We start from the raw sequence: 26169 nt of genomic DNA on the forward strand, positions 1-26169 counted from the left end.
TTCTGTCCCACATTTCTATGTTTCTCTCTGAAAATATTTTCCTCTTTTAAGATAACTTTTTATAGTGTTTTTTGAATGGCATGCATTCTGGTTATGAATTTTTTTTCAGTTTTTGATAGCAGACATATTTATTTCACCTACATTTTTATGAATATTTTCCTTTGCATTGCCTTTGAAATTGGCAGTTCTTTTCTCTAGGCACTTAGAAGTGTTATTCCATTACCTTCTGGGTTCTATCACTTCCTTAGAGAAGTTAACTATAGGTCTTCATATATGACCTTCATGTAGTTTTCAAAGTATGAGTTTAAAGGTTATCCTTTTGTCTTTGATTTAACAAATTTCACTATTACATGCACAGCTCTGGCTTTCTTTCTCCTTTGTCTTCTTGGAGTATACTGCACTTCTTGACTGTATGATTTGTTGCTTTTTATTTATCACATTTATTATTCTCTATATTTAAAAAAAGAAGCAAGCAAACAAAAATAAACCAAACAACAAAACTGGAAATGCACACAAATGGGGGTTTTTGAGGGCTTTTTATGTCCAATAATATTTGATTTCAGTTACTGTATATAAAAAGTTTCAGAGGGTCCAGGCAATTCCATTTTTCATCAGAGATTTCTTCTTTTAATCTTCAAGGCAGATATAAGATGATGACTACCAATTTAACTGGGCAAATGCACCTAAGGTTAGGTTATGGGTTATGTTTTCTTAAGTGTCTACCTACATATTGTTTTCTTAAATGCGTCTAATAATTGTTCTCCAAGGGCTCCAGCTGAAAATCTGGGATATTTTGTGGAGCTCCTTTACTTTGGTCCATTTTTAATGTGTAACAGCTTACCATTGAAATCTAGTCAAATTTATCCCTCTGCTATACATACTTCTTTTTAGCTTCTTGTCCTGTGCAGTATCAGAATCCAGTAAACAGTGTGGGAGAAAAACCTGTTAAGTAGAAGATTCAGATCTCTGCACCTTTTCACTGGGTCCCTAAAACCTTAAGTTCTGATCACTTATCTGCTTTCTTAGCCACCAGCTCATATTCTTAGCCTATTGTTGCATGAATAGAATTTCAGGTGGTTATTCACAGTTAAGCATGTACTGCTTTTGCAGATGACCCTAGATGTCTTAGTTAGGGTTTTTTGTTGTTGTGAGGAGACACCATGAACATGGTAACTCTTATAAAGTAAAATATTTAGTCGGGGTGGCTTACATTTTTAGAAGTTCAGTCCATTATAATCATGGAGTGACATGGCAGTGTACAGGCAGATGGTGCTGGAGAAGTCGTTGAGCATTCTATATCTTGCCTTGTAGGGAACAGAAAGTGGCCTGACTCACTGGGTATGGCTTGAGCATATGTGAGACCTTAAAGACTGCCTCCACAGGGACACACTTCCTCCAATAAGACCACACCTATTCCAACAATGGCACACCTAATAGTTCCACTCCCTTTTCTGACCATCTTCTTTCAGACTACCACACTAGATCTGTTCCCAGCATCTAGATCTGATGGCTCACAACCACCTGTAACTCCAGCTCCAGGGGATCTGATGTGCACTTTTGGCCTCTATTAGCACCTGTGCCCATGTGCACATACCCAATCTAGATATACACATACACACACACACACATGCCTCATTTAAAATTAATTAGATTTAATAAATGATCAACTTTAAGGGCTGTGGAATAATCCTTTTGTATACTGTAAAGATTTGTCACTCAAATTGCTTTAATAAAAACTGTTTCTGTTGTATATATGTTATTTACTATGTCAAAGTTAAAATCTTACTTTTTAATTATACAAAAAGCTGGAAATTCTATGGAATAATCTTCTTGTATACTGTAAAGATTTGCCACTCAATTTGGCTTAATAAAATGCTAATTCACCAGTAAACAGGCAGGAAGTATAGGTGAAGCGATCAAACTAGGGATAATGGGAAGGAGAAGGGCGGAGTAAGAGGAGTCACCAGCAGATGCTGAGGAAGCAAGTGATGAAGGTGCCATGCTAATAAAGACACTGTCACATGGTAGAGCATTAATAAGGAATATGGGTTAACTTAAACATAGGAGCTAATTAGTAATAAATCTGAGTGGTAATTTGGGAAGTGACTTCCAGGTATTTGGCAACAGACTGTCAGGACAGGAAATGTCTGTTTACAGTAAAGGCTATTCCTTGATATTTGTCTATTTTATTTTATACATCTATCCAAGAAATATTTAGTGAATTGTTGGAATAACACACAGCCAATACAAAGACTTAAAACCATTATTTTTTCATATCTCATCTGTAATTATAATACCTTAGAAGGTTTGAGAGTAAAAGTTTATAATTCTAGCACTCAGGAAGCTGAGAAAGGAGGATTAAGAGTTCTATGCTGCCAGGCAGTGGTGGTGCATGCCAGCACTTGGGAGACAAAAACAAGAGGATCCCTGAGAGTTCGAGACCAGCCTGGTCTACAAAGCAAGTTCCAGAACAGCTAAAGTTACACAGAGTAACTCTGTCTCGAAAGGCCAAAAAAAGTTCTATGCTAGGGGTACAGGGTGATGGAGAAGTGGATTAAGTATTCGTTGAGCCTGTGTGAGAACCTATGTTCAGATCCACAGAATCTTTGTAAAGCCAGACATAACACTGCACATCTGTAATCCAAGTACTCATAAGGCAAGATGAAACCAAAATACAGGAGATTCTCTAAAAACTCACAAACCAGCAATCAGTGTACCTATCAGTGAATAGCAGAAGAGTCCCTATCTTAAACAAGGTAGAAGGTTAGAACTGTCAACTAAGGTTGTTTTCTGACTACCATACATATACCATGATATATGTGTAGCTATATCTATACTCATGAATATAAACACAGGCACTAACATACATGCAAAAGATTATGAGTTGTAGGCAACCCTGGAGACTTTGTGTCAAAACAAACACAAAATAAAAACTTATCATGACTATTGACTATCTGGTGTTTTATGAGTAATGGTCTTTAAAATTTTATCTTTAAAAATAGAATTGCCGATATTCTAAAAATAGGTATTGATAAGGTCATTCTGTGTCAGAGCCTATAGGCCCCAACATAGAAACTATCTTTCACTATCTTGACCAGTACGGAGGTGCGAGAAAATAATGAGACAAAGTTCACACAGTCATCACGGAAGGGCATCTCAGGCTTCCTCCATCCTGAAGATATACCTGCGTTTATTATACAAAACAACTTTTAACCCCCCAGGTAAACCAAGGTGGATACTCATTAATATTCTCTTTCTGGGGGACACGGGGCTAGTGAAACCCCTGCAACTTAAGTCACCAGCTTTGGAAAACACCTCTCCCCAGGCGATCTACCTTTTAACAAAGGAGAAGGAGCCATACATCCTGGCCTTTGTTAGTTGGCTAACTTGCTTGTTAGGCAATTACAGCTGCCTAGTGGCCAGTGAGCCTGCCTGTAAATGATCTTATATGAAATATGGGCCCACAATTCTGTTGTTAAGAAGACTTCTGTTTGTTTTCTGTATGTTTGTTTCACTTCTACCTTTCCGTTGGTATTGTTATTGTCTGTTTCTTATGAAGAAACCACTCTGATGTATTTGATTTTTTTTGTTTTATTTTGATCTTCCTCTTTTATGCTCATTTTCATTTAAAAATACATATCCATAGTTTTATAGTTGATGCAAAACTATCCAGTGTGCACTGGTGTAAGTTCTGTACACACATTAACTTTTTTGAATTACCTTAACAGAATTCCTGTACTAAATTCAGTTATTTATTCTCTTTTACAGATGTTAGAAGTGAGGCACAGAAATATTAAAGCAACTTGACCAGAATTACACAGTTATTAAATGACAGGGATGGGATCCAAACTCTGGGTTTGCCTCAGAGATGTGAGAACTGACTGTTCTTATTCACTTCACCCTTTCCAATGACTCGAACTCTCAAAATCTTTTCTCTGACTGCAATATTTTTACTTTACAGCCTTTGCACCAAGATTCAGTTTTCAGCTTGTTCTTCGGGGATAAATCTAATGCTTTCCCCCAAGATCCTCTTATCTTCTAATAAAGGCTGAATCTTCAGTTATCTTGAATTAGGAATCAATTTTCTGGGTTTCTAGGTTCTTTGGCACTTTCAAAGCTAGCCCCTAAACCAAACTGTCTGCCATTCCTAGAAGCCGAGCTTCCTTGGAGATAATTACAAGTTCATCCAAGTGAGCCTTCTAACAAATCATGCTTGGTGACTATTTTCTTTCCACTCTTTACTTCCATTTCCCGTTTACTGTTTTGACCTTTCTAAAAGTTCTTCCCTCTCATTGAAATTTCTGCCCAATTCCATCTCCTACAGTTTTCCAAGTATAATCTCCACTCCTATACCCCAAGGGTGGAAAACCCCCTCAGAATTGAGCTTTCTAAACTCCTTTTCCTTCTCTAGAAAACATGTCTTGTCATTGCTTTTTTCTTATTTTCTTCCCATGCCGTCTTGATTCATTTCCTTTCTCCTCCCATGCTTGATTCTTCCTTTTTTCCTGCCACAGATATTTGCTGGGCATGAACTGTATGCTGTTCCAGTAGTGTAGGTAACACAATGATGGTAAGAGAGTTCCTGTTCTCGCCCCTTTCTAGGGAGTGAGACAACAAAAGAACACATCAGTGTGTATCATGCCGGGTAGGCACTGGGTTCTTAAATATAACAGAAGACCAAGACAATAGAGGATACAGAAGAACAATATTTCATTTCTGCTTCTGGTAATTATGAAAAACCCTCATCTGGGTAATCCTTGGAGGCAGAACTGCCAGACAGAGAAAGCAAAGGCAGGGTGCATTTAAAAGATACTAAAAATTAAAGCCAGTATACATGAAATAATATCAAACAATTTTTAGTTTATGTATGTCTGGCAGTGCTGAGAGTGCTGAGATTTCCATCCCTAGTTTGAATTTCACAGGACATCCTGCATTTTATGGCACAACTCTCTGAAGGAGTTGCCTGTGAAACTGTTCATAGGTCTGGAGGTTTCAGGCAGAGGGCTTGTCTTTGGGATATTAATTTTATGGCTGCAAATGCACTCAGTGCTGAGGCTACAGAAAATCAATGACAGTGTTTTGCCTCCTAACTGCTTCTGCTGTGTCACTCTCCTCTCTCAGTGAACCCGTTTGGCATACAGCAGCCAGTGAACTTGAGAAGCTGCAAATCACGCCCCTCCCCTCCCCGTTCAAGGCTTTCGGTAGCTTCTCATCTCACAGCAAAAGTGAAAATTCTTAAATGGCTTTTAAAAAGCGAGCTCAGTGATTCTCATATTGTGCTCCCTGTCCATCATCTGAGGAATCTCTAAGACATCCCTTCTGCTTGGATCCCATTCTCAGATGCAGTTGAAACTTCTTCATGTTGCAGCCTGGAATTTGTCCTTTGAAAAGCTTGCCAGGTGGATGCATTTTGCCCTGGGGTTTGCCTACTATACCTTTCCTCTTTGCTTACCTCCTGGCCCTCCAGTCCCACTGGCTCCCACATTCTTCCTAACTCTCTTCAGTGATCCTGCTATCAGGATCCCCTCAGGAGAGCTGTGTAGTCTTTCATGTTCATGTGCTCTCTGTTCAAATATCACTCTTAGCAAAGCCTTCCCAGATCATCGTCACCCCCTTTTAATATTTTTTTCTACTTAATAATTTCACTCAGCTTTCCTTGACCGTTTTTTGCATTACATTTGTCTGCATCATTCTGCCTGATTCCCTTCACCATAATGTAGCCCCTGTGATGGCAGCATAGTGTGTTACAGACTCTGCTTTTGTGCCTAGAACAGTGCCCGACACATGTGGAGCTCAAAAGGAATGGGCTCATGATTGAGTTCAGAGTCGAGCTTAAAATTCAGACTTACACAGGTATTCATGATATAACAATTTACATTCTTAATAGAAAGCCTTGAATAGAATTTCTAGAGATTACAATGTGCCTGGTTATTGATTCTACCTCCTTGCCCTTGGTTTTCAACATCTCACTCTCTACACCCACTCTTGTGTCTGTCTTCAGACCTCAGTAAGGCCTAACGCCTCAACTCTTCCAAAGCTACTGCTTAGTATGTGAGACAGGCTCTTGAAAACATTATAAATATCATTTTATTTAAGTTGTGAAGATTCTGAGGTAGGTGTTAGTATTATTCTCATTTTATAGATGCAGAAACTGAAGCTCAGAGAAGTTAGAAAACTTGCTGGAAGCAAGACCAGTCTTAGAATTTTGGGCTTTATTCAGGTTGTCATTTATAGCTTTCTCAGTATATCGTCTCCTGTATCAGTCCCAGGGTCCTCTGTGTTTCTTCCCTGTGCAATTTTGGGTTGACCATATGACTGTCTTCCTTTCTCATTGTTCTGTTCTTCAGGATTTCTCCAGTATGTAGGCCAACCATGTAAGGGGAGATAAGGAGAATTAAGAGCTTGTCAATAGTCCTGTTAGGTCAGATGTCACACCTCAAGTTTGACCCTACAAGTCCTAGACTTATCTTCTTTCAACCTTTGGTACAACGCTTCTCTTCTGGACTGTTGCTATTTTTGGCAACCATTTAGCAACCAGATGTCAGAGATCATTTCAAGGGGTGAAGTGGAGGCTTTTGCCTTTGTTGAATAGGAGTCTGGTAAGGTGAGCCTTCTGTTGGCAGAGACTGCTTGTCCCCACTGGGCTCCATTCTGTTGGCAGAGACTGTTCTTTTGTTCCTGGCTGCTCAGACCCGAAATAATCACACAGACTGTATTAACTAAGCCACTGCTTGGCCAATCACTTAAGAGTGTTGCTGGTTAGCTCTTATATCTTAAATTAACCTATTTCTATTAATCTGTGTATCACCACGTGGTTGTGGCCTATTGGTAAGGGTCCGTCTGGCATCTGGGTGGCTGTCTCCAGCAGCAGCTACATGACTTCTCACTGACTCTACCTAATTTTTCCTTTATCTCTGCTTGGAATTCCCAACTTACTTTATTCTGCCCTGTGATAGGCCCAAGGCAGACTTTTTATTAACCAATGGTGTACAGAGGAGAATCCCACATCAGCCTTCCTTTGACTTGTTTTTGTTGATGTGGTAGCTTCTTTTCGCTGCCAATATACCACTTTCTTTTACACTTCGGAAAGACTTAAAGTTTATGCATGCCATTGTCAAAATGTCACCTTCAGAGAATAGATTACATTTTTTTTCAGGAGCTGCGAAAAAATGTCAATGTACTCAGTATAGGCTCTGAATAAAACCTGTACTTTTTCACCCATTCACTCCATTTCAAATTATCTTCTTTTGACTGCATGTTGAAAACTCTTGCAAATTTTATTGATCAGTGTTGAAATTGGTTGGGAATTTCATTATGTTTGTAGTTGCCTTCAGCATTGCAGTACTGGCTCTGGAGGTCACTGCAGATGATTCCACTGATAGCAGGGTTCTTGTATTTCTTTGCTGGGGGAGGGCTTTCTTGTCTCTATCTATGTCTGTCTATATGTATGTCTATTTGTCTGTCTGTCTCTCCCTCTCACACTTCTTTGCATGTTAGGCCACAAATGTTGGATATTTAAGGTATGAGAATGACCCTCAACCTTCAAGATAGGAACCATAAGATAAACAACTTTTCCTCACCATCAGCCAGATGATTTTTAATGTGATCTGCATTGTTTTCAGAGGGTATCTTGTGGGATTGCACCCCAATTGTTCACAGAAGTAAATAGCTCATGAATGCGTTGTTAACTCCATACCTTAATCCCATCTTGTCTCCTTTCTTCCTTCCTCTCCTCTTAGAATTCTGTGCAGTACCACTTGTTGAATAAACTGTGTTCAAATCTTTAACTTGGAATCTGTTTCTGAGAGATCCCAAACTAACACTTCTTGTAAAGAACAGAAAAATCCTCTGGAACCATTGACACCTTTCAGGTGCTGCTTGAATTGTGAGAATAGACAAAACTGGCTTATAGAGACCTTCTCATTATGGTTTGACAGCTGCTGAAACACCTACCCACACATACAAAGCCTAACTTTTGAGCACCGAGGTTCTAGCTATTTTTACAAATTTCCATTTACAGCTGTTTTGAGAGTCAATTTTAATACATTTGATTTTACTAGCCACCCATTTGACTCACAAAGACGAATAAAGTTTTGGCTTGACCAAAATATTATCTGGGGATGCCATTGTCTAGGAAGAAACCTGTGTGCGTATAGAATTAAGGATAATGGGCCTAATGCTACATATGAAAAGAGAACAGATTGCGTGGTAGAAGGAGGTGCATTAGATTCCTCAAGCAACTTGAGATGCCATTTAGTTCACTGGAAGAGGCCATTTTCTAGACAGTTAGAGGAGCAAATGACTCAGTAAGAGATGCTGTTTGGCAGTAGGGATTTCTGTAAGGGTAATTTCCATTGCCTTATTCCAACTTGTAATTCAGTACAGTTGCGAGGGAAACTGTGGTGTACACCTACCTCTGTACAGAAAATATAGATGTTTGAGAAAGTAAGAAAGTAAAAGTAAAAAGGAAGGGAGGGAGGGAAGAAGTATATATGGAGCATATAGGCACTTTTCTATCTTCTATTGGATGGGAAGTATTTCTACACAAATGCAAGCAAAAGAAATCTCAGTTCTGTCTCTACTTAGACAGCATTTGAATGGTATTCTGCATCTCTAGAGGAAATAGGAAATAGGGAACATTATTGCTATGAGCTCAGTTAAAGTCTCTCTCTCTCTCTCTCTCTCTCTCTCTCTCTCTCTGTGTGTGTGTGTGTGTGTGTGTGTGTGTGTGTAACTTCCTAGTTTTGGTGGTAGAAAAATGCACCACATTGCTTGGTATTTCATGTCCAGCTTGAAGTGTGAAGGAAGATTTGTTCAGGCAAGTCCTGCACCCACAAAATCTAGCTGTCATCACTCACCTTTAAAGGTGCTTGCAAATCAGCAGGTATCCCACGTGGGATTCCACTGTATTGAAAGAGAGTAGAATTGGATTTTATCGATGATTACAGTTTTCCAGAGACCTTTAAGCATCTTTTGAAAACTTAGATTCGAACGCTACAATCTCCAGAAATCAAAAGCAATGCAGTCCAGAGATTTGAATTTGGGAGATTTGGCGATAGCATCTTTTTCACATGTGATAAGGTATCTGATTTGGATTTCAAAGCTTAGATAATGTTATCACCACTTCAGGGATTTTGTATCTAAAATGATAATTTGTTCCATCTGTAAATGTCTTTCTCACTCCTTTTTCGTTTGTGACCTAGAAAGCAACTCCTAAACCCTTTCTTGTATTTTCTTAAAAATATCCTAATTTACATGGCATTGCTTTAAGCTTTTAAGTGGTGCATTGCAAGCACTCTTAGGGATAAGAACCAGTAAATATGTGGGCATGTGTTATAGAGAAATTATGTGATCTGGTTAAAGAAACTTTCCATTTTAGAGATAGAGTAACATTTCTGTTATTTTAATTATTTGATGGGAACCTTTACTAATGTGTTCTTTTCCTTTTTAATTCTTTTGCTTATGAACCTTGAATGTAGACAAAATATTTCAAATGATTTAGGGTCATAATGAACAGCATCGGATTATGGTGAGTTTTCAGATTCTATGGATGCAGTCAAAGAACGTTGGTTCTGGAAATAGCTTGCCATTATCATATCTGTGTCTGAGTATTACTTGAGTTTTTCCTTTAAAGTTTGTGTGCATAATCCTGTCAATGTGCCCGTTAATTCCATTTCATTCCCCACTTGAAACTTTCTTTTGGGTGTGTGTGGAGAGGGGTATTGGAATAGCAAGTAAAGTTAGGATATACCAATTCTGAATGGTCAGGATCTGACCTTCTTTTCTATGACTAAAACAGGCATGTATTATGTGTGCATATGTATTATGTGTGCATATGATGCCATCTAATTTGGTAGCCTAGAGACTTTTTCTGTAATTTCAGAACTAATTTCTCTAAGGTTGAATTATCTTGGCAGGTAAGTATATACTGTACGATTTTAATCATATTCATTGTGTGGTATTTCCACATACTTTCTTACATATTTTTACTCTGAATCTGGATGCCACAGTACCACTTTCTGATTGAGTTTTAGGCTCCATTTACCTTCAGGACAAGAAGCTGTTGGGGCAAGAGTGGTTTTTAAAGTAATCTTGTAGAATGAAACACAGGAAAAATCATACTTTCTCTTATGTACCTATTTCTGCTATCTGGTTTATTTCTTTTAGTCAAGATTATGTTTTCAGAGGTGCAGAATTTGAATAAAAGGCTTTTAAATTCCTCTTCCCTAATGAGCATAGTTTAGAGATGGTATTGCAGGAGTTCTGATATTGAATGAGCCGCCACTTCCAAGCCCCAGCTAGTGACAAAAATGACACCGAAGTGGGTTACAGATTAGTTTTGCTATCTAGCATTTTTAGCGCATTAGTCAAACTGGGTTTTCCTTGATTTTTAGGTACTGTGGAGAAAGAAAAAAAATTTGTCAAGTTTAGGGAAGCCTAATGGTGATGCGCTCCTCATCAGCTATGGAATATTGGTAGATGCACATTCACCACACTGAAAATTATTGCTTTATTACTTGGGGATCAGAAACTTCACAAAGGAGAGAGGTCATAGGTACAAAAAAAGAGCATGTTGTGGGACTTGAGTATGTTTGATTCTCGGACAAAGATTGCCTTAGTGGCCTGGGAGAGCTTCATTTTGTGTTGCAACTGAAGACTTTGTCATTGGCTAATATGGCCATCCAGCAAGATCTTCTATAAGTCGTATTTATCCTTCATAGAAAAAGAAACTACTAAGTATCTGGGACAATTCTTGATATAGGCTTAAGCTAAGGGTAGCAGTCTGTGTATATCCTTCCTGTGAGAACAAAGAAAATTCAGGGTTCATGGCCATGTAGTATAGATTCAGAGCCTCTTTAATTTTTCTCATCTGCTGAACAGAGATCAACAAGCTTTAGAGAATTTGTTTTTAAATGTTCAGCTTTGCAATTTTCCATCTGTAAAGCAGAAATAATAGTTCTTTCACAGATGGATGTTAGGAAGAGTTAGTGTACTGATATCTGTGTAGTCCTTAGAATGGTACCGAATGATACTTGGAATACAAGAAAAATATCAGCTTTAGCTGTTACTATCTGCTTTCTTTTTTCTAGCATATTTACCTGCAGGCCCTAGTTATGGAAGATACCTAGAATAAATAATTAGACTTGGGAATGGGTGCATAAATAAAAGTTCAAGTTATGAATTTGAATAATGTTTTCTTCCTTTGTAGATGTATTTCCAAACTTGTTTTCATATGAATACATGGATTAAGTACTGTGAACTTCCATTTCCTGACTCTGTTTATATAAAGCACCTAAAATAGTTCATCTCATAGAAACAAAGAGCAGAGTTGTAGTTACTAGGTACCTGGGGAAAGGCAAGTGGGAAGTTGTTTCTTACCGCGTATTATGCTTCAATCGGGCTAGGCGTGTAAGCTCTGGAGCTCTGTTGTATGTTGTAGCATCTATGACTAGCCATACTGCATTGTGCACGTGAACAATTTAACAGAGTAGGCCTCACATTAAGTGTTCTTCCCCAAAGAAAACATAATTAGCAAAGATGGAAATTATCTCCTTGATTAACTCCACATACATAAAAGAATGACATTGTGATTGCAAAGTTATATTTTTGCTAAACCTAATCATGGGATGATATGCTGTTTGTAATCAGAGTATATTAGAATGAACCAGTCATTGAGTTTCTGCAGTGCTATCATTTGTCAATATGCTTTAAATTCTATAATTTATCATATAGTAACTAGCATCTGGTGGCAATAAGGCAGGCCACTAAAAATGATGACTAGATTTTCTTAGAAAACAAAAGTATCTGATTGTTAAACATATTTCTCTGGGTTCCTTGTACATTTTATTGGTTCCCTGTGGGAAATGGTTTTAAAAATAGACAGTACACTTACCTACTCTGGAATTCCTCAATGATTCTACTGGTTTGTCGATGTGTTAAAAATATTGGAGCATTTTTCAAAAAACAAATAAGTACTTTTACTTTTAAAGTATATGAGTTTTTGTTCTAATAAAGATTTTCTAAATACATTTGATGTCTTGAAAAGGGGTTAAAGTGATAAATATTATATTCTACCCTATTTTGGGGATTAAAAACATCAATTTTGTAGCATATAAAAGTATTTCTCTTGAAATGTGTAGTACACTGCTCGTACACTTATTAACAGTCCCATTTTAGAGATAAAGGCTCAAAATACTTAAGGAAATTCTTCTGAAGTAGATGATAGAAGATTTACAATAAGTTGCAGGTTTTTTTTCTGGCTCCCATTCACAATTAAACAGTTTTCATCCTGATCTCAAAACTCTCAGAATTCAAAGGAAACTTCTGGGAAGTATAACACTTTAACAACTATTATAAGCAAATACTATTGTGAAATATTACTGAAAGGCAATTCTGCTCATTATTTTGGTACTGTGTATGCTGGATGAATGAAAATATTGTCAGAGCAAAGAATGGTTTGATTAGAGACTATAGAACAAAGAGAGCTTTATTGTTTTATCATCCTGGTGAGTTATGAGGGAGGGATAATTGTGTTGTGGGTGTTTCTGCACATGAAATTTTGTCCATAAACTAGGTGTGAGAGCTGGTATAGGAGGCGGGAAGCAGAATGGGTCAGAGAAGGAAAGCATATGTCTGTTTAATGGAAAACTTCAAAGCCGGTAAATCTTGTTTTGGTTTCAGAAATTGTCATCCCCCATCTTCAATTCTTTATAGACACAGAAGCAGTGTGCCTGCTGTGGCTTTGTTGATGCTTTCAGATTTCCACCTCATAAGATTACCAGATAAATAGAATATAATTTTTGTTTCTATTACAAGATAATTTGAGTCTAAGTGGTCCCCTTTCATCCTTTCTTGCCCTGATTACAACAGCAAAGCTTGCTTTATCTTATTTGGGACTCTTAAAAATGCTTTCTATACCTGGATCCCTTCATACATTATTCCAGGGAGAGATAAATTTAATTTTTATTAGCTCAGAGCTATGCGTCATTCTGCTAACTGGCACCACCAGCCACTTCCCCACCAGACTGGCCTTTGCTGAGGGCTCTAAATTTAGGATCTGAATGAGATTGCCTCTGGGTTACATAAAGAGGCAAGGAGGTTATTTTTAGCACACCATTATACCTAGAGAGCCCTGTGTGTCTATCTGATTTGTTAACCACAGGCTGAAAGAAAACGTGATTACTGATTCTCTCCGTGTACTGTTTGGTTGCAGCATCCTTCAGGACTAAATGACATATGCAGTTTTGTTTACCTGCAGTTCTTCATGTTTATTTCGCCCTGCTATAAACACACTGGAAATCAATTGTGTTCAAATACAATGGCAATATTTTTTTTACTGCATCTTTCATTTGGAAAAATACTCCCCAATATGCATTATGATCTCATTCATTCTTATTCCTATCCTATCTTCTTCCTCCCTCCCTGCCTCCCACCCTCTACCCCTTCTTCTTCATTTCCCCCTCCCTCTGCCCCTCTCTGTGTCTTGAGTGTCTTAGGAGAGGAGAGGAAGCATTTGGGCTGTGCCTTGTCTAAGGCTGCTGTCAGAGCTGATGAAGGCACATGTCTGTCTAGATCAATGAAGCTTTGGTTGTGTTTTCCTTTCTGGGCATTTGTTTTACTTTCTGTTTTGAGGAGATTGCTGTAACTGATTTGGAAAAATAGAAGTGGCAAGACAAACATTAGGAGGCATGCTGTCTCATCTGGGCAGAAAATTAATGGACACAGTAGTGGCCAGAGAGCAAATCTAGTCAGAGGCAATGTTTTCCTTGTCAGTGTATCCTCCTTGAATCCCTGCACAATAGGAAAAGTCAGCATTAGCCCTTTCCAACCCCTCTAGCTTGTATTTTAGCAACAAATAACAAACACTTACTTCCCTGCAATGATGACAAATTTATCTTCTAATTGTTTAGACTTAAAGTTATTTTTAAAGGGCTAGATGGTCATATGGCTAGTTTCTTAAAAAATATGTCCCTTTAGTGATTACATCCCATTCAGGAATCAGTGTAGTTGGCTGAAGGTTTTATCTGATGTGTACGTGTGTGTGTGTGTGTGTGTGTGTGTGTGTGTGTGTGTGTGTGTGTGCAGAGCAAGCAAGGAAAATGCTTTAAGCAGGAGATATGAATGGTAAACATTAGTGTAAGACTAGAACTGTTTGCTGAAACTGTACATTAAGGCATTGGTAACATGTTAGTGTTTGGCAATGGTTCTGTGGTGCAGGAAACTAGATTACACAATAATGACCCTGGTAGTTCAATCATGTTGCTTTAGAAAACGATCTGACTGGCTAGGCATACCCTTTTGCTCTTACTGGTTATACAATTTATGATTGCTCATCTTTTCTGTATCCTTCCTGATAAAATCATTTTTGGAGACATAAACCCAATCATGTTACCTAATATAGTAAAAAGCAAATTGGCGGCAACATTTCCTAAATAATGAAGATAACTATAAAGAGCCATCAAAAAACCCAGCTAATATGTTTCTCAACAGTACAACTAGGAAAACAGGGTATAGAATGTATGAAATAAATAATTATATTTCTCAGAAATGAGAGACACTTTCCAACAAGGTATTACCTTATTCAGTAGGACGATTGACTCAATTCACTCCATGCACCAATGCTTGCTTGTTCTTGGGTTCCATAATACAGCCAGCTGCAGTTTCCTAGGCTCTGCTCATGCCCACATAGGACCGAGATCACTAGATCTAGGTACTCAGGAATCTATAGTCACTTATAATCATGTTTGTTATAAAACCGAGACTAAAAGGAAAAGAGTAGTTTTTCTTAGACGAAATTCCCCTGACATGGCCCTGGGATGCCTCTTCATGTAATCAATGAGCCCCTGGGATGTGTATGCCCTCTTTTCTCTCATTACCCTGGCCTTACAAATTTCTTTCTTTCTTTCTTTCTTTCTTTCTTTCTTTCTTTCTTTCTTTCTTTCTTTCTTTCTTTTTTTTTTGTGTAGCACGACATGGTGGAATTTATTTAAAGTCAATGCAGGACTGTTGACAACAAATGTTCTCACTTGGTATATTAAATAAAATGAATTTCTATTGTTCAGTGGGCCACTGTAGATGCAGAAAAATACCCCTTCTGAGGATAAAGATGTAGAATCTACAAGACTGGAGAGCAAGTTCATTTGGAATGAGAGAAAACCATGAGTGACTATGGTAATCTCATCACCATAACCCCTGGAAAGCTGGGCTAAGTCACTCAACTCCAGAATGACCAGTGTTGCCATGGTTTCTTGTACATCACAATATGACTAGGATTTGAGGAGCTGGGTATTTGGAAGTTACAGATTGGTAGACTTACCATGAGAGCAGAATTCTTGGTATTAAAGGGTAGCAACAGGTATACACACATTCGCCTTCAGGCCATGCCTTCTTTTGAGGCTCTGAGAGCCCAGAGTCCTGAGGAATATGGATGGAGAGAATGATTCTGCCCTAGTGTAATATCTGAAAAGATATGGAATCCTGAATGTTACTTAGGAGATTTTTTGGGGGAAAAAACTTTGGAAATTGCAATGAAACATTCCAGAAGAGGGAATCAGGTTTCTTGTAGACTTGTCCCTCACTAGTGAAGAAGGACCAAGACACTAGTGGTAGATAAAATACTGGAAACTTGATTACTTGATTCTATCTGTAAATCTGAGTGCTAGGTTTGGAGGGAAGCTTGTCCTTACTCATAAATTAAAGACATTCACAGAGAAAATTCAATGCCTGGTACCCTATTACAAAATAAACAGATAGACTGACCATATTGAGCTTATCTTGCAGCCCGTGCCCATATCCTCATGGTCTACCAGTCTTCTTTGGATGCCAACCAGCTGTGTGTTGGTGGAGACAAAATGTTTTCCATTAGCTACACTACAGAGCTGATCCATGGAGTCTCTGTGGCTTATGCATTCTGAGTGTATATTCAAACTCAAAGGGATTTAACACCCATGGCGGATGACAGTCAGTAGATAGAAATTGGTCCCTTGGGCAAATAATTGGGAGGCATCAGCTGCATGGGCCCTCAGGGGATTTTTAGAAGGCTGAATTCCAGTTGTCCACAGAAACGATAGCTTAATTATGTGCCCTTAGGTTAACTTTCTATCCTTCCCATTTCCTTCTTCTCATACCTCAATTTCAATCTCTCTGGGTCATTTTCATGTGTTCATGCTATGTCACAAGCCTTGTTTCAGGTTTTCTTCTTCTTGAGTGAACTAAAACCAGGAGAGAATACATGGATCCCTCTTGCAGAGTTAGTAACAGGGAATGAAGAAGAGCCCTTGAAATTCTCAACCTGCTGGACCGACACTGTCATGGTGAGATCTAATTTGAGGTTTCTCAACTGGCATTTCAGACAGGCTCTTCCTTCCTTGTAGAGGGTTGACTGGTACAATGGGAGTAGAATCTCTGGCCTCTACTCCCCAGAAGCTAATGGTCTATATACATTTACACATAATTCCAAGAGATATATAGACCCTTTGGAAACTACCCAGGATCTCCCAGAGTACATGAAAATAAAGCTATTAATGCAAATATGCGTGGAGGTTTTCTTAGTAACACATAACAATGTATCTTGATTACACAAATATTCTGTTTATTCTACTTATTCAAATTAACCTGTAAATCTAAAGTTTGAATCCTAGATATTATTTCACTCAGCCTGTATCATTGGTGTCAAACTCCTTCAACAAGGCCAGTTGGGGAATCTCTCTTTCTTCAAAAGAAAATTCTTGGTTTCCTCTTAATTTCCTGCAAGCAAAGGCCTGTCTCAGCCTAAAGCCATTCTTTACTTCATCTCTAATGCCACCTAAGACTTGTATTATTAGCCTTCCCAATGAGGATGCTGGCTCATTCTACAGTGGGTAGGAAGAATTTACTTTAGTTATTTAATGACAAAGAAGCTCTTGGGAATTAACTTCAGGATTTGAAATTTGAGATTCAAGTGTCATGGTACAGGCGGGGTATGACAGAAGGATAACCTGCAGTCATCTGACGCCCCAGTTTATTTCTATTTGAGAAGAAGATTTCAACCTCTTTCTTTTGCTTCCTCTTTCTTTTTTGTCTTTCTGTTCCTTCTTTTCTTTTTTTTTCCTTCATCAATTCATTCCTTTAGGTTTCTGGCTCAGTGGCAGGGGGTGGGCATGGAAGACACTGTACTACATGGTAAAAGCAAATTTTACTGAGAACTGTGGAAGATATTTTTGTTCTTGACCAACTATTTGTGATTTCCCTCTCACAATATAATAATGTTATTGGATAGTGTCTTTTAGCTAACAGCTACATTTCACCGATACGAGGCATTTAGAAGGGGTCCTTGGCCAATGGAATGAATATACCTTGAAGTGACTCACGCTATATCTGGGTCTAAACCTTAGGACATTCTAGTAAGATCCTCTTCTCTGTTACTTCTCTCATCTGACAGCTGAATTTCAGCAGCTATGATGGACTTGGAAGCTTGTTGCAAAAGCCAAAAAGACTGTCTTAGCTTTGAAATTTGAATGACTAGTTGAACAAAGCATTAAACTTTCTCACCGTCAATCTCTAAGTACAATTGCCATTCAGGGTTTTTTAAATTTAAAGATTGTTAATTTCTTAAAGTTAGTTCATATAAAATGCTGTTTTGGCTTTCACAGTTGTTATTTCTTCCATGTATAGTATGTTTGAATACCATGCTAAGACGTCATTTTGAGACACTGAAGGAACACACAGTGCCATGTGACTAAGGTATATCCACAAGACTGTGTTCCATGTACAAATTAACAAAACCTTCTTGCAACCCATGTAAATGTGATAAAGATGTTTTATTTCTAAGCATAACTTAAAAGGGCAGCAATTTTTTATGAGATAAAATGGATTATACCTGCTTTATTGTTTTCCTATCAAGAGGAGAGTTCTTTGCCTATAGTGAGGGGTGTGTTCCATACCTCGTCCCTAACAATGCTCCTGGAGGTCTCTGAGTTGCCAGAGAAGAAACCTGTTTACCTATATACTGCAGCACTGAGAGAAGCCTAGCCTACATGGGAAGTTGAAGCTGCCAAATGTGAATGGAAGGATTTTAAAAGCTCATCTTGGCCCTCGTTTCTTGAAGGTTTGTGTGTGTGTGTGTGTGTGTGTGTGTGTGTGTGTGTGTGTGTGTGTGTGTTAAGGATGTACCCAGAGCCTTCTGGATGCATGGGCCTTGTTTTACTAATCTACACCCTCAATTCTCTTTCTCCCCTGTTACTATCATGTGGGTCACAGAGGAGCTTCTGTTCTGAGCCTTTCCTAAACTCTCTACCCACAAGACTGTGAGGAAAAGAAAAGCTTTGTCTTCAACGGCTACATCTTGGTAGAATTTGTCAGGTAATTGATGACTAAAATATCCATAATAATGGCTACAATTTATTTGAGATCAAACTAAGCTTAGGATTTAATCAGCAAAAGGAAGAAGAGCTTTAGCTCTATAGGGTTTTCAAAACCTTCTAAGATTTTGGAAAGCACAGAATTTGATCTTACAAAAGTAAGAGTTTGAATAGTCATGAATCCAATTTCAGATGGTGCCCTGGGAGAGAATAGAAGCAAAAGAAAACATGATCCAAAAGACCCGGGGAAACAGAAGCCACACACCTAGAATCTTAACAAAAAATAAAATGCAGGAATGTGCTTTATGTGGTTTGACTTGTTGCCTAGGGAAATTTTAAACCTCAGCCATGCAAGACAAGACATGATTGTTGATGCGTAAGGGGTGCTTCACTGATATGCTCTTATTTCATTTCTTTTGGTAGCGGTGGTAACCCCTAGTTTGTTACTCTTGGTATTTTACATTAGCAAGATCTTGACATTCTTGAATTTTTTTGAATTCAGAGTCCTGACATTTCAGAAATTGTTTTCTAGAAATTATAAAACTCATCCTTTAATTATTGCATTTTAACTTTGAATTTCTAATACATGTGGTGATAAACCATTTGTATCTAAGAAATATAAAACTTGGAATTGTTCAAGCAACAATACAGTTTTATTAGATGTTTAAAAGTCCATAATAACAATTACAGAATAGAATATTATCTGCTATTTAAGACATTTTCTATGTCTTTGAATGAAAAATTATCCAGGACATATTATGTAGTTAAAGAAGATAGAATAATGTATATAGTATCTCATCTGTTCTGTTAAAAATAGAAATTTATGAGAAAATATGTGTAGATACACATTAACATATACAGATATATATTTGAGAATGTAAAAGCTTTTATAGGTTTTTGAGGGCAGGGAACTGGGCAGGCATTTCACTTTATGTGTATATGAATGTGATATTAATATATGTCTTTGCAGAGTGTGGGATACTTATAAACCATCATACTTACAGTCAACAAATCATGGCATACTTATAAATCATCAATTATATGAATGAATCTTATTTTGAGTGTATGAATCTTTTTTAGTAACTCCAGATCCATAATTTATATTAGGGCAACTCTAGATAGGTATTCCATGGTTTTAGATAGGTATATGATCTTTGGAGCGTCATGCGGAGCATTTTTTACAATTCTAAAAATCTGATGTTCCTCTCACTATTCCTTCCTCACCTTCTCACCACCCCCATCTTTTTACTACCTCCATAGTTTTGTCTTCTGTGAATGTTTCAGAGTTGGAATTGTATAGTATATGCTCTTTTCACATTGACTTCACTTAATAATGCACATTTAAAATTCCTCCCTATCATTTTTTAGCCTGGTAGCTCATTTCTTTTGGTTCTGAGCAATACGCCATTGTCTGGATGTATGACAGTTCATTATTTATTTGTTTGTTTGTTTGTTTGTTTGCTTGTTTTTGGTTTTTTGAGACAGAGTTTCTCTGTAGCTTTGTAGCCTGAGCCAAAATTCACTCTGTAGACCAGGCTGCCCTCAAACTCATAGAAATTCATTTATCTCTCTCTGCCTCCCTAGTGCTGGGATTAAAGGTGTGCGCCACCACCGCTTGGTATATGACAGTTTATTTGTCCATCTGACTATCGAAGTTTATCTTGATTGCCTACAGGGTTTGGCAATTGTGAATAAAGCTGCTACTAATACCTGTTTGCAGTTGCTTTTTGTAACCATGTTTCCAATTCCTTTGGGTAAATACTAGGGACTACAATTGCTTACATGTACAGTAAGTTTCTACTTTTATAAAAGAAACCAAAAACAAAAACCACAAACTATCTTCCAAAGTAGCTCTATAATTTTAAGGCCAATCAAGAAATGAGTGAAAATTTCTATTGCTTCACATCTTAGTCAGTACTCTTAGTTGTCAGTGTTCTAGACTTTGATTGCTTTACTGAGTGTGTCTTTCATTGTTGCTTCAATTTCTATATCCCTGATGCTATATGGTATATTTTTTTATGTACCTACTTACTGGTCTGTATTTTATTTTAATTCTCAAGTCTTTTATTGTTACAAAGTTTTTACATATTTGAATAATAGTCCTTTATATGTCTATCTTTTGAAAATATTTTCTTCAAATTTGTGTTTAGCTTCCTGTTCTTTTTAACTTCTTACATTGTTTTCTATAGGACAGAAGTTTGTAATTTTAATAAAAATCAGCCTAATATTCTTTACATGGACTGTGACTTTGCTTTGTTTGCTTGTTTATTTTATTGTTGTTGTTGTTTTTACAGCCCAATTAAAGTTTCCCCTTCCTTCGCTCTTCCAAGTTCTTCCCTTCCCTCCTTTCCTTCCCACCATCCATTCCTCTACTGTTTCTCTTCATATATCAGTCAGCCATGGTGTATCAAGTTGCTGTAAACCTAGGGGCCTCCTTCTATCAAGGTTGGATGAGGCCATCTGGTAAGAGGAATGGTTCTCAAAAGCTGGCAGCAGAGTCAGAGACAACCCCTACTCTCTCTGTTAGGAGTCTCACAGGAAGAAAAAGACCTGTGATAGAACCAAACATGAATGGTAAAAATGTCAATGAAATGAGTCCTAAAGATATACTGCTGTACTCATAGATTGATGCCTAGCCCAGGTGTCATCAGAGAGGCTTCATTCAGCAATTGATGGAAACAGATACAGATATCACAGCCAAACATTAGGAAGAGCTTAGGGAATCTTGCAGAATAGGGGTGGGGATGAAAGATTGTAGGAGCCAGAGGAGTCAAGGACATCATAAGAAAACATATAGAATCAACTAATCTGGGTTCATAGGGGTTCACAAAGCCTGAACCAACAACCAGAAAGCCTGCATGGGACTGACCTAGGCCCTCTGCATATATGTTACTGTTGTTCAACTTTGCTTTTATGTTTAAAATGTTATTGCCATTCCTAAGATCATCTAAGTTTTCTCCTTATAGTAACTTTAAAGCTTTGTGTTTTATTTAAACATATACTCATTTCTCAATGTCATTTTGGGAAAAAATATAGAATATTTCTGTCTAGATTATTCTTTTTGTCTTCACGTCAAGTGTCTAGTTGCTCTAGCATAGGTCTTGAAAACATCCTTGCTGTGTCGCATTGCTTTAGCTGAATGTATTTGAGTTGGTATGTTTCTGGGCTCTCTTCTGTTCCTCTGACCTATTTGTCTACTCTTTTACCAAACCCACATTTTCTTTTCCAATTTTGTTCTAATCCTCCAATACAGTATCAACTATTTTATATCTTTTGGATCTGAATTCAAACTTCAAAACCAGCTTTTAGCTTCTTATCATAAAGTATGATGTTGGCTATATACATTGCTCCAGATAATCCTCCCAAAGTGAGGGAGTTCTGCTCTATTCTTCATTTCCTGAGATTTTTGTTTGTCATGAATATACATTGGATTATATTGCATATTTTCTTTGTATATATTGATGTAACCATGTATTATCCTGTTTATATTGATGCGAGGAATTGTATTGATTTTTGAATAGTGGGTCAGTTTTATGTACCTGTGATAAATCATACTTGGCCTTGTGAATTATCCTTAAAAATATAAATAGATATGTATGTTCATGTGTGTGTGTATACAACTGAAAAGTAGTGATAGTTTGAGCTAAGATGTTAAAGTTCTAAATCCTTTAGCTTTTCACCATGACTTTCTGTTGGCATACAAAAGAGTTCTAAATAGCCAGCAATGGAGTATAACAAAGGTTTATTTATTAGGGTATAAACTCAGAGAAAAAGTAGTTATCCGCAGTCCTTTGTGTGCATTGGGCACTGGAACCGAATTCAGCAGTCAAGAGGTCCCTACACTCTTTAACTCTGCATTTATAGTACATGAAACCACACCCATGAGACAATCCTTCGGGTTCCTGCTTCATGAAAGAGTCTGCCAGAAATTCTCCAGAATACAGAAGAAAGTGACTGCAAACTGTCAATTTAGGCAGAACTATCTTTGAAATTTCCTGTTTCATGGAAATATCTGCTGGATGCTATGGGCCTCTAGGCTGAAGATGGATGCCCCAATAGTACAGAAGAACTTTGAGTGATTGTCCAGGAAGTGAGATGTCTCTGTCATTTCTAGAGTTTTAGAAGTTGCTTACAATGTACTTCCTGTTAACTTAGGTGATATAATGTCCTTCTGGAGTCTTTGATGTAGTTGAAGAATAGATAGTAATAATATAGTTTTCCTTAGTTATGATAAAAGATAAAATAGATATAAATATTGTAACTGTAATTCTTGCTTGATAACTGTTTTGTATAATTTTATGATGTTAAAGTTAAAACCTTCCTTTATATTTAAACAGAAAAGGGAAGGTGATGTGGGATTTCCCTCTGTATGCTGTGAATACCATTGGTTAATAAAGAAACTGTCTTGAACCTGGGCAGGGAATAGAGGTAGGCAAAGAAAGCTAAACTGAATGCTGGGAGAAAGGAAGAGGAGTCAGGGAGAAACCATGTAGCCCTGCCAAAGACAGACACTGGAACTTTACCCGGTAAGTTACTGCCACATGGCAATACACAGATGAATAAAAATGGGATAAATTAAGATGTAAGATTCAGCCAAGAAGAAGCTATAGTTAATAGACTAAACAGTGATTTAAATAAAGCAAAAACAAAACAAAACAAAAACCAAAGTGGGCTGGTATCTTAAGGGCTATTGACTGAAGGAATTCCCACAGCAATTTTCTCTTATTTTTAAAATTTTTGTTGGTGTTCTTGGTTTTTTATTTCTTGCCCTGAGAATAGTCTATTATCATATTTTTACCTTTCTCCAGGATTATATCAGTCATTTAGCTCTGTCGGCACTTACTTTTCCTTTCTTCCATGGCTCATATGAGTGAAAATAATGCATGACAACTAGGGAATAACATAAGAACATTTTTGACTTCTGTCTATGTTCTCCTTGCTTGTTTATCCCATCTCTGGCATGGAAGAATGTTGACATTTCTTAATTAAACATTACACAAATGAATTTGAAACAATCTGTGACTCACTCTCATTCCAGTTTATCCCCCCTCCATGTTCAATTTTTAGATGCTCTAGCTTATTCACAATATTATTTCTTTACTACCCCACTTTTTGTTTTACAAGAGATCAACAATAAACCATAGTTTTCTATCAAGACTCTAATGTCTTCAGTAATAGTCTGGTGTTTTATTAGATACAGAAAAATGTTCCTGTAAGTTCTTACCCTTGGGAGCTCCTAATTGAGTTTCTAAATTGGATTACATATTACACTCTCTGATATTGACTCACTGTGATAGTGCACAGGCAAGAGAAATATTTCAAGGTAGAGATGGCGAAGACAAGAGTGGACCTTGATAAATGGTATAGTTTCATATAGAAGCAAAAGAGAAGGGAGATATTAACAGAGAATGATGCACTATAATCAAAGACTCAGAGGCAGAAATGAGCCTGCACTGGATTAAGATTGCTGCATAACACATCTATGTTTTCAGTCTTCATATTTCATACTTAGGAATCCAAAGTCTACAAGAGAGGGGGAGTAGAAATAGACAATAGCATGTCCTAGATACCGAGTAGGCTATGTTAAATGGAACTTTATTGTCTGTGTTCTGTGTGTTGGCGATAACTTGTACCACAGTAGCCCTTAGTCACAAAGTCCTCTAGTGACAAATTGAAACTACTTGACAGTGCTCATTCCCCGCAGGACTCTAGAGCCCTTGTGTATTACACTGTCTGGAAATCTTTTCAGTTTCCAGGGCTCAGAGATTGTCTTTAGGTCCTAGATCCCTGATCTCTTATTATCCCCAGACTTGAGATTGGGTTGCCTATTAGGGATAATCTGCCACCTAAGGATTGAGCATTTTCTTCTCCAAAGCCCTTTTATGGGAGAAAATATGTACTTTGGAAGACAAGATGTAAAACTTTACTGTGGAGCCCCTTTAAGGCTATATGAAAAAGCAAAACAAAGCAACAAAACCAAAAGTATACTCACAAAAACCTCAAGAGTATTTATAGAGTTTGAAGTTGAGTTGAAGGCGTGGCAAACATTACTATTGTCATTAAGTCATAAATATATATAAAACATAGCCATATCAATTCACATTTCTGAGACTTAGTCCCCTTATCTGTAAAATTAACAGGGTGGGATCTTTCAACTTTGGCTGCTAATTCTAACAACTGGAGAAGTATGGGAACATCTTAAAGCCTAGGGCTCACCATACTAATTCCGTCCCTAGGTCTGGGGAAGGCACCTGTAGGATTTGTACAAGTGAACAAAACAAAATAATAGTAGGAAATTCTTTTTGAGGTAGGTCTCACAGAGATTCGAACTCTCTTTGTAGCTGAGTATGACATTAAAAGTTCAGATCCTCCTGCCTCTGCCTCTTAAGTGCTGCAACTATAGCCTGGTTTATGCATTGCTGGGACACAAACCCAGGGTGTCATGCCTTATAGGCATGAACTCTACTAATTAAGCAATATCCCCAGATTTTCAGTAGAATTTTTATTAAATAGGTAAACTTTACTTTTATTGTAAATTATAACCCTGCCATGCTTAAGGTTTGATAATTCCAAATAATAGCTATAATTGTAATAGGTGGCCATTATTACTGAATGAATACTACATAACAACTGTTAAACATTTAGCATGCATTTCCCCATTTTTTTTTTACAACTCATAGTGGAGATACTAGAATTCTTCCACATTCAGATAAAGCAACTGACTCCTAGTGAGGGTATTTCTTACATTGTCAAAATTTAAGGATGTTGAGTTCAAACCAGCAAGTGCCCAATAACAAGCTCTGGGTGTAGGACATGCAGAATTTGTTCCAAAATAAGAACAAAAATAGCAGTATGAATTTTTAATAGTTAACTTTATTTTTAACTCATATCACAAAAATCTATGTAAAGATTACAAAATAACTACAGAGAATATAAAGATGACGTGGACTATTTCATAGTGGCAGAGGCATGTGTATCACGGAAAAGTGCTAAGTCAGACTGGAAGGGTATGGTAGGGCCAGCTTTGCTTAGCCTTCAGGTTCATAGCCAATAGTTTTAGTGATTTTAGATGGAGCCATTAATTTATGCTTGAGGATCTGTCCTTCGGCGGCAAGCTCCTACTGTGCCAGATTTTGTAACTTAAAAGAACAGGTAAAAGGCTCAACATGGAATGGGAAACAGACTGCCTGTGCTAAGGGGCATTTCTACCCAAGATGCTAGAGTTGCCAATTAGTTTCCCAGGCTCTGTCTGACGTGCTGAAAATTGACACTCTCTCCTCTTGGCTTCTCTCCCTAGCCCATCTCCCCGTGCCCGCATTTTTAAAGCAGTGCCAGTCAGAAGGGAAATTTCAGGGAAAAGAACTCTACTGCTTGGTGATCTCATGGTCATTAAAACATAGTTATTGACCAAATCCCTTAATGCACAGAACTCTTTGGTTGGCTTAGGAGCACACTTTTGAGAGGATTAAGTGCAAAGCATGTTTAACTAAGGGCAAATCACTCTGTCTCAAGCATCACAAATGGGATGCCATTTTATATCCTGGAAAAGCTTTCTTGGGAGGAAATGCTTGTCACACTATGCCATAGAGGTTTCTCATCGCCATTCAACATTCGAAATGCCACAGTGCATACATTTGGACGTTTTGTTCCTGTTTATCAGATTTCTTAAGAAACAAAGTGGGGGTTGGGGAGACAGCAAACTAAGCTGTCAAGTGTATATGTTACATTCAATGTGAATATGCATATGCTGAGTGATGCTTTCAAATGCTGGAGGGAGGGTATGCTTCTGTTATTTTATAACTAAATAGCTTTAAACCAGAGTTTGCATCGT

This window comes from Myodes glareolus, chromosome X, assembly GCF_982192425.1.
Source record: "Myodes glareolus chromosome X, mMyoGla1.1, whole genome shotgun sequence".
Taxonomy (NCBI): domain Eukaryota; kingdom Metazoa; phylum Chordata; class Mammalia; order Rodentia; family Cricetidae; genus Myodes; species Myodes glareolus.